We start from the raw sequence: 8,508 nt of genomic DNA, 5'->3' as shown, positions 1-8,508 counted from the left end.
TTCGATTCCAGGCTGTATCACAACCGGCTGTGATTGGGAGTCCCGTAGGGAGGCGTACAATTGGCCCAGTTTCGTCTGGGGAGGCCCTTCTCTCGTCAACGGTTGTCACATTGTATTGTGGAAGCTCTTATATTGGCCTATAATAGCAAGGGGTTCCAGCCTCCGGAGGGCCTGAGGGCTCACTCCACCAGAGGTATGGCTACATCTTTTGCACTGTTCAAGGGCATCTTCTTACAGGGGATTTGCAATGCGGCTTGTTCGGCATCCCCACTTATATTGTGTTCTACCGGTTAGATGCTTCAGAGAGCATGTGCGATATGGGAGTTAGCCATAACCCATAGTGAGATATACAAATAATTGAAAGAGAACGTAAGGTTACTTGCGTAACCTTGGCTCTCTGATATGAGTGAGATATCTCACCACGTTTCTCTACTCACAAGAGTGTGAGGACGTTTGGCACGCTCAAGGATGACCAGAGGGTGGGCGACAGACGTGTATGATTGGTTCTTCGAGCTACTTAGAGATTCTGGGGAATCCTACAGTGAAATATTTCACTTATAATATAAGAGAGCCGGGGTTATTTTTTCTATATTTTATCTTTATTTATACAGGTTTTTTTTTCTCATTGAGATAACATCCCTTTTCCAAGAGAGAACGGGTCCAATAGCAGCATTATGCAAGCAACATTACGTTTCCTGGAGAGCATATCCTCTTTGTCCTGGTCTTTTCAAGAAAATAATGTCTTACAAATCCTATAAACACAGACACAAGGTTTCTGGCAATGAGTGAACAATGCATAGGATATGCTGTGCAAGACCAACTTTTCTAATGCCAGTCAAAAATGGTTAGTTCCACAGCAAAGGCAAAAATATTATATTTTCCATGCTGTGAGAAAGCATGTTTGAATGAATATGCCACAAAGTTTATTTTGTCTCGAGTAAATATTATACTTGTTTACATTATTTTATTGATTACACAAACTTAAACTCACATTCATTCTTTCAGTTCTAGAAGAATGTTGCTTTTGTCTTCCTCAGGAAACATGGTTACGGACTTTGATTGAATAGAACCCCAACAACTGTTCCACTTAAAGCCGAAAATCTATGAAAACGGTATATATTCTACTAAACAGTCTTATGGAAATCAAACCCAGCCCCAACAACTGGAAATAAAGCCTGCAGCTGTTTCACTTGGTTTTCTGGCCAAATCTCTCCATGTTTCCATCAATGTGTATAATCTGTTCCATATGGAGCGGTGTAAGAAGAGGCAGTTGAAAACACAAGAGAAGACAAGGGGGGACTTATTTGTATGTTTTGTATTAGTTACGGTTATCATTGTATGTGAATTATTTAATGCTCCCCCACAGAAGGTCTTACATAGATGCCAATGTAATATTTATGGAGGGCTTTGATGTCTCTTTGAGGAACAGATTGCAGGAGATTTCCCCTTTAGCTAATCTGCTGAAATATCTTTCCCATGGTTGCACCATCCCATCTGAACTCCAACCAGACAATAGTATACCACCTAGGATAATGCAAGCTTGTTCTTGTGTTACCGTAAATATAGAGGTTTGACTGGAGAGGCATGTTCAGACGTTTCACCCCCCCCCCCCCCCCCCCCCCCCAAAGAAAACGTTCCTGTCAGAATCCCTCTTTTAGGAATTCAATATACACGTGGTTCACTGAACACATCCTATGGAATACCATGCAAAACATTTGACTTAGAAGTCATCTATAACGTTCAAAGTTGTTGGGGGAGGAAAGGGAACTGTATTGAATTTAAAACAGTCCTAAAAACAAAATCTTTGGACATGTGTTCGGGCTGACCATTATTAGATACCACAAACTCTCCAATCTGTGTCTGTTATCAGATTCAAAATGTTTTAAAAAAACATCTTCCCATGGTGTATTACTGTCTTATTACTTCTAAAGGGAAAGAGGTAAATCAATAAGACGTTTTACCCAACAAACAACTCCAACCTCCTATGCTGACTTATACACAGTTCATTTCCTACTTTTCTTCAAAGTTCCCCAACCCCAATGATAAAAGAAAACACTATCCCTCAGATCAGTATCTGCACTCCCTGGCACGTCTCCATAATATTACAGGTACCTTTGAAACAAAAAGGATCTGTGATTTCACTCACACACAGGTATCCATTAAAGAGGACCTCTAGTGGCTGTGGCATAGTTGTCGGTGTGTGTCAAAGCAACAACGTCAACCTCCCGAGCTGCCCCAAACTGCTGGAGGGCTCTGTACCTACACAATAGACTGTTGTTCTAATAGCTTTGAACGAGGGGTGCCAAGCAACAAGGATCTGCACCTCTCACACTTAAATAAACACTGACATATGCACATTCCATGGCACAGGGAATTATCAATCAAGTATTACTCAACCACGAGAACTATCCTTCAAATCAAAGTTTATTGGTCTCGTACACAGATTTGCAGATGTTAACACAGGTGCAGCGAAATGCTTGTGTTTCTAGCTCCAACAGTGCAATAATAATATCTAGCAATAAAAATGCTATACAAATTTTAAAAACCATACACAAAGAATGCATAAAAATGAAGCAATTAAGAAATATCAGAACGAACAATGTCAGAGACCGGAATATAAATATATATATACATATAATGGTGTGTAAAGAAAGCATGGTCAGTATATGAATAGAAAAGGTGTGTACAAGGCATCCCGAGTGGTGCAGCGGTATAAGGCACTGTATTGCAGTATTGTACTGCTGTATTGCTGTCAGTACAGCCTGGGGTTCGATCCTAGGCTGTGACACAACCGGCCGTTACTGGGAGTCCCATAGGGAGGCGCACAATTGGCCCAGTGTAGTCTGGGTTAGGAGAGGGTTTGGCTCATCGTGCTCTAGCGACTCCTTGTGGCAGGCTGGGTGCCTGTCAGTTGAACAGTGTTTTCTCCGACACATTGGTGCAACTGGCTTCCGGGTTAAGCGAGTGGGTTTTAAAATGTGCGGCTGGCGGGTCATGTTTCTGAGGACGCATGACTCAATTTTCCTCTCTCTCTCTCTCCGTCTCTCTCTCTCTCTCAAGCCTGTTGGGACTATATCGATTTACTATTCGATTTGTCATTATGGGGTATTGTGAGTAGATTGATGAGAAATAGTTTTTATGTCATCCATTTTAGAATAAGTCTGTAATGTAACAAAATGTGAAAAAATGTGGGTCCTTCCGGACAAGTCAGTTACAATTACACATACCCGAGACCCGTGATAATCATATCAGATCCGACCCGACCTGTGACATTATTTAGAATTCTGGATCCGGACCCGCTCAGGTCCCAGATCGGGTCTCGGGTATTTGGGTACAGGTGGATCCGTGAAGACCTTTAGTTTGTACACATCCATGTTCCCAGTTTTGCGCGTGAATGCTACCTAGGTTTGGATAAGTTCTAATCATCACAATGGGAACAACATCCTCTATGCACTTCCTGATGAACCCCGTCACCGAGTCCGTGTATATGCCAATGCTATTCTCAAAGGTGACCCAGAACATTTCCCAGTCTGTGTGATCAAAACAATCTTGAAGCATTGATTCCAATTAGTTTGACCAACATTAAACAGTATATACCATGGGAGCTTCTTGTTTAAGTTTCTGCCTATACGTGGAAAGGAGCAGAATGGAGGCGTGATCTGATTTGTCGAAGGGAGGGCACACAAGAGAAGTGTTGTTAGAATTTCGATAGCGTTTTCCTCCGATTTCCTTTATTAAACTCCACAGCTTCAATAACTGAGGCCTCTGCGGTTTCCAGTTTGCGCACAGTCCAGTGTAGTTCCTTGAGAGCCGTTGCGGTGTCTGCTTGGAGGGGAATATACAGGGCAGTAATGATGACCCAAAAAATTATCTTGGGAGGTAATGCGGTCGACATTTGATGGTGAGGTATTCCAGATTGGGAGATCAAATGGACTCGAGTTCCTGTACATTACCACAATCACCATACAATCCACCTTTCTTTTTTCCGGACAGTTCTTTCTTCCTGTCCACGCGATGGACAGAGAACAATATATCCGGAGAGATCCATGATTCCGTAAAACACAAGTTACAGTTCCTGATGTCTCTCTGGAAGGAGATCCTTGCCCTGAGCTTGTCTACTTTATTGTCCAGGGACTGAACATTAGTGAGTAATAAACTCGGAAGTGGTGGATGGTATGCCTGAGTCTGACTAGGGCCTCACTCCTTCGACCTCTTCTCTGGTGACTGTTTTTTGGCGCAGCCCCTGGGATGACTAGAGCTGCCTCAGGAAGTTCAAACAAAGGATCCAGATCAGGTAAGTCGAATTTCTGCTTGAATTTCTGGTGAGTGACCGACAATCTAATATCCAAAGGTTATTTCTCGGCTGTAGGTAATAATATAAGAAACGTTCTGAACAAATAGTGTAAGAAATACCCCCCCCCCCCCCCCCCCCCCCCCCCCCCCCCCCCCCAGAAACAGGGTGGCCGTGTCTGTTGGCACCATTTTCAGAGGAGGGTGAGGTTATTGTAACTGGTTTGGGAAGATTGAGAGAGTATTTTTAGATGTTTTTTAGTGCACATACTATTGAATCTTTCTATTCAACCTGGGTAGCCGTAGCATAGTAAATGAAGATACAGGACACTCATATTAGTATGATATGTTGCGTTTGGTATGGCATGTATTCATTTGTTGCAAAATGCAATTCGTATGATATGTTACGAATTTGCAATACGTATGATACAGTATGTTACGAATTTCAATTGGTTGTAGGCTAATGTTAGCTTGGCTAGCAGTTGGGTTAGGGTTTAAGGTTAGGGTTAAGCCGGGCGTACACTCCACGACTTTGGCACTGATGTAGCTGTCCCAGACAAGTTTTTGCGATTGGAGACAAAATCCCCAATGTCATTGCCTACTCAGACTGGTAGCCATAGAGACACAATCTGAAGTCTACCGATCCCGTCTTTGAGCCATCCCAGACGTTGCAATATTTTGAAATGTTTGATTCTATCTGCACAAAATGTGCAATGCTCTTGTAGTGTGAGATGTGCAACGACAAGTTGAGAACGGTGATCAGCAGTAGCCAATGAGAGCTCGCCAGAGAAGAAGAAAAAGATGATGATGATGTTGTATTGCATCACCCAGAATGTGTAGACTATCGAGCAAGAGCGATGACTACTACTAATATGCAGGTGTACTTTTTAACCAAAGCCAAAGTATCAAATCAATACAGCTCTGAAGTTCACAAGCAATGTTATTCAAGAAAAAATAGCCAATAGGCTAGATATTTCAACTCTGTATGGCAAGTGTGAATGTCTTACTGAAAACGTTTGAGGCTGCTTTGAGCCACAGCTCGTTCTAGCTACATTACCAATCTAATCACGTCATCACATCATTGTTTTCACGAGACTGCGTGGTATCAAGAATCCTCACGATCAAATGAAAAATCTTGTAGTGTGTGACCCCTGTCTGTGCCACTTTGTTTAGTGTGCGCACCACTATGTTGGCAAGAGAGAAAACTACAGGAGAGACGGTTGTTTCATGTGAGAGGCTCAGTGATGTTAGGTTAAAGGGTTAAGGTTAGGTCTAGGGTTAGGGGAAGGGTTAGCTAACATGCTAAGTAGTTGCAAAGTAGCTATAAAAGTACTAAGTAGTTGCTAAGTTGCTAATTAGCTAAAATTGTCCATGCTGAGATACAAACACCCATCCTTTGGGTTGCTAGACGTTTGCATTATATGTTGGCTTTTGCGTTAAGTAACCCTATGACTTATGTAACCATACCAAACGTAACATACTAACTTGAGTGTCCCATATTTTTGTTTACTACTACAGTTGAAGTCGGAAGTTTACATACACTTAGGTTGGAGTCATTAAAACTAGTTTTTACACCACTCCACACATTTGTTGTTAACAAACTATAGTTTTGGCAACTCGGTTAGTTTTGGCAACTCACATCTACTTTGTGCATGACACAAGTCATTTTTCCAACAATTGTTTATAGGCAGATTATTTCACTTATAATTCACTGTATCACAATTCCAGTGGGTCAGCAGTTTACATACACTAAGTTGACTGTGCCTTTAAACAGCTTGGAAAATTCCAGAAAATTATGTCATGGCTTTAGAAGCTTCTGATAGGCTAATTTACATAATTTGAGTCAATTGGAGGTGTACCTGTGGATGTATTTCAAGGCCTTCCTTCAAACTCAGTGCCTCTTTCCTTGACATCATGGGAAAATAAAAAGAAATCAAACCAAGACCTCAGAAAAATGTGTAGACCTCCACAAGTCTGGTTCATCCTTGGGAGCAATTTCCAAATGCCTGAAAGTACCATGTTCATCTGTACAAACAATAGTATGCAAGTATAAACACCATGGGACCACGCAGCCGTCATACCGCTCAGGAAGGAGACGCGTTCTGTCTCCTAGAGATGAGCGTACATTTGTGCGAAAATGCAATCAATCCCAGAACAAGAGCAAAGGACCTTGTGAAGATGCTGGAGGAAACAGGTACAAAAGTATCTATATCCACAGTAAAATGAGTCCTATTTCGACATAACCTGAAAGGCCGCTCAGCAAGGAAGAAGCCACTGCTCCAAAACTGCCATAAAAAAGCCAGACTACGGTTTGCAACTGCACATGGGGACAAAGTGCGTACTTTTTGGAGAAATGTCCTCTGGTCTGATCAAACACAAATAGAACTGTTTGGCCATAATGACCATTGTTATGTTTGGAGGAAAAGGGGGGATGCTTGCAAGCCGAAGAACACCATCCCAACCGTGAAGCACGGGGGTGGCAGCATCATGTTGTGGGGGTGCTTTGCTGCAGGTGGGACTGGTGCAATTCACAAAATAGATGGCATCATGATGTAGGAAAATTATGTGGATATATTGAAGCAACATCTCAAGACATCAGTTAGAAAGTTAAAGCTTGGTCGCAAATGGGTCTTCCAAATGGGCAATGACCCCAAGCATACTTCCAAAGTTGTGGACAACAAAGTCAAGGTATTGGAGTGGCCATCACAAAGCACTGACCTCAATCCTATAGAAAATTGGTGGGCAGAACTGAAAAAGCGTGTGCGAGCAAGGAGGCCTAGAAAACTGCCCTAGTTACACCAGCTCTGTCAGGACGAATGGGCCAAAATTCACCCAACTTATTTTAGGAAGCTTGTGGGGCTTGCCTGGCCGGTTCCCCTCTCTCCACTGGGATTCTCTGCCTCTAACCCTATTACAGGGGCTGAGTCACTGGCTTACTGGTGCTCTTTCATGCCGTCCCTAGGAGGGGTGTGTCACTTGAGTGGGTTGAGTCACTGATGTGATCTTCCTGTCTGGGTTGGCACCCCCCCTTGGGTTGTGCCGTGGCGGAGATCTTTGTGGGCTATACTCGGCCTTGTCTCAGGATGGTAAGCTGGTGGTTGAAGATATCCCTCTAGTGGTGTGGGGGCTGTGCTTTGGCAAAGTGGGTGGGGTTATATCCTTCCTGTTTGTCCGGGGGTATCATCGGATGGGGCCACAGTGTCTCCTGACCCCTCCTGTCTCAGCCTCCAGTATTTATGCTGCAGTAGTTTGTGTCGGGGGCTAGGGTCAGTTTGTTATATCTGGAGTACTTCTCCTGTCTTATCCGGTCTTGTGTGAATTTAAGTATGCTCTCACTAATTCTCTCTTTCTCTCGGAGGACCTGAGCCCTAGGACCATGCCTCAGGACTATCTGGCATGATGACTCCTTGCTGTCCCCAGTCCACCTGGCCGTGCTGCTGCTCCAGTTTCAACTGTTCTGCCTGCGGCTATGGAATCCTGACCTGTTCACCGGACGTGATACCTGTCCCAGACCCGCTGTTTTCAACTCTCTAGAGACAGCAGGAGTGGTAGAGATACTCTTAATGATCGGCTATGAAAAGCCAAGTGATTGGCTCTCTAGGTTTCTTCCTAGGTTTTGGCCTTTCTAGGGAGTTTTTTCTAGCCACCGTGCTTCTACACCTGCATTGCTTGCTGTTTGGGGTTTTAGGCTGGGTTTCTGTACAGCACTTTGAGATATCAGCTGATGTACGAAGGGCTGTATAAATAAATTTGATTTGATTTGGAAGGCTCCCCGAAACGTTTGACCCAAGTGAAACAATTTAAAGGCAATGCTATCAAATACTAAATCAGTGTATGTACCCACTGTGAATGTGATGAAAGAAATGAAAGCTGAAATAAATAATTCTCTCTACTATTATTCTGACATTTCACATTCTTAAAATAAAGGGGTGATCCTAACTGACCTAAGACAGGGAATTTTTACTGGGATTAATTGTCAGGAATTGTGAAGATCTGAGTTTAAATGTATTTGGCTAAGGTGTATGTAAACTTCCGACTTCAACTGTATATGTTATGGCTAGTCTATGAGACCAGGCTGTTCTATTCTATTTTTAAGACACACCTTTAGAACTAGAACACAGAATAAAGTGCCTTAGCAAAGGTGAGATGAAATTACATGAAAATACATGACTGTTTCTGGCCCCCTGACATTATATAATTTGAGAAACAAGAGTTCAT

This window comes from Oncorhynchus kisutch, linkage group LG30, assembly GCF_002021735.2.
Source record: "Oncorhynchus kisutch isolate 150728-3 linkage group LG30, Okis_V2, whole genome shotgun sequence".
NCBI lineage: Eukaryota > Metazoa > Chordata > Actinopteri > Salmoniformes > Salmonidae > Oncorhynchus > Oncorhynchus kisutch.
Note: the sequence above shows the minus strand (reverse complement) of the source record.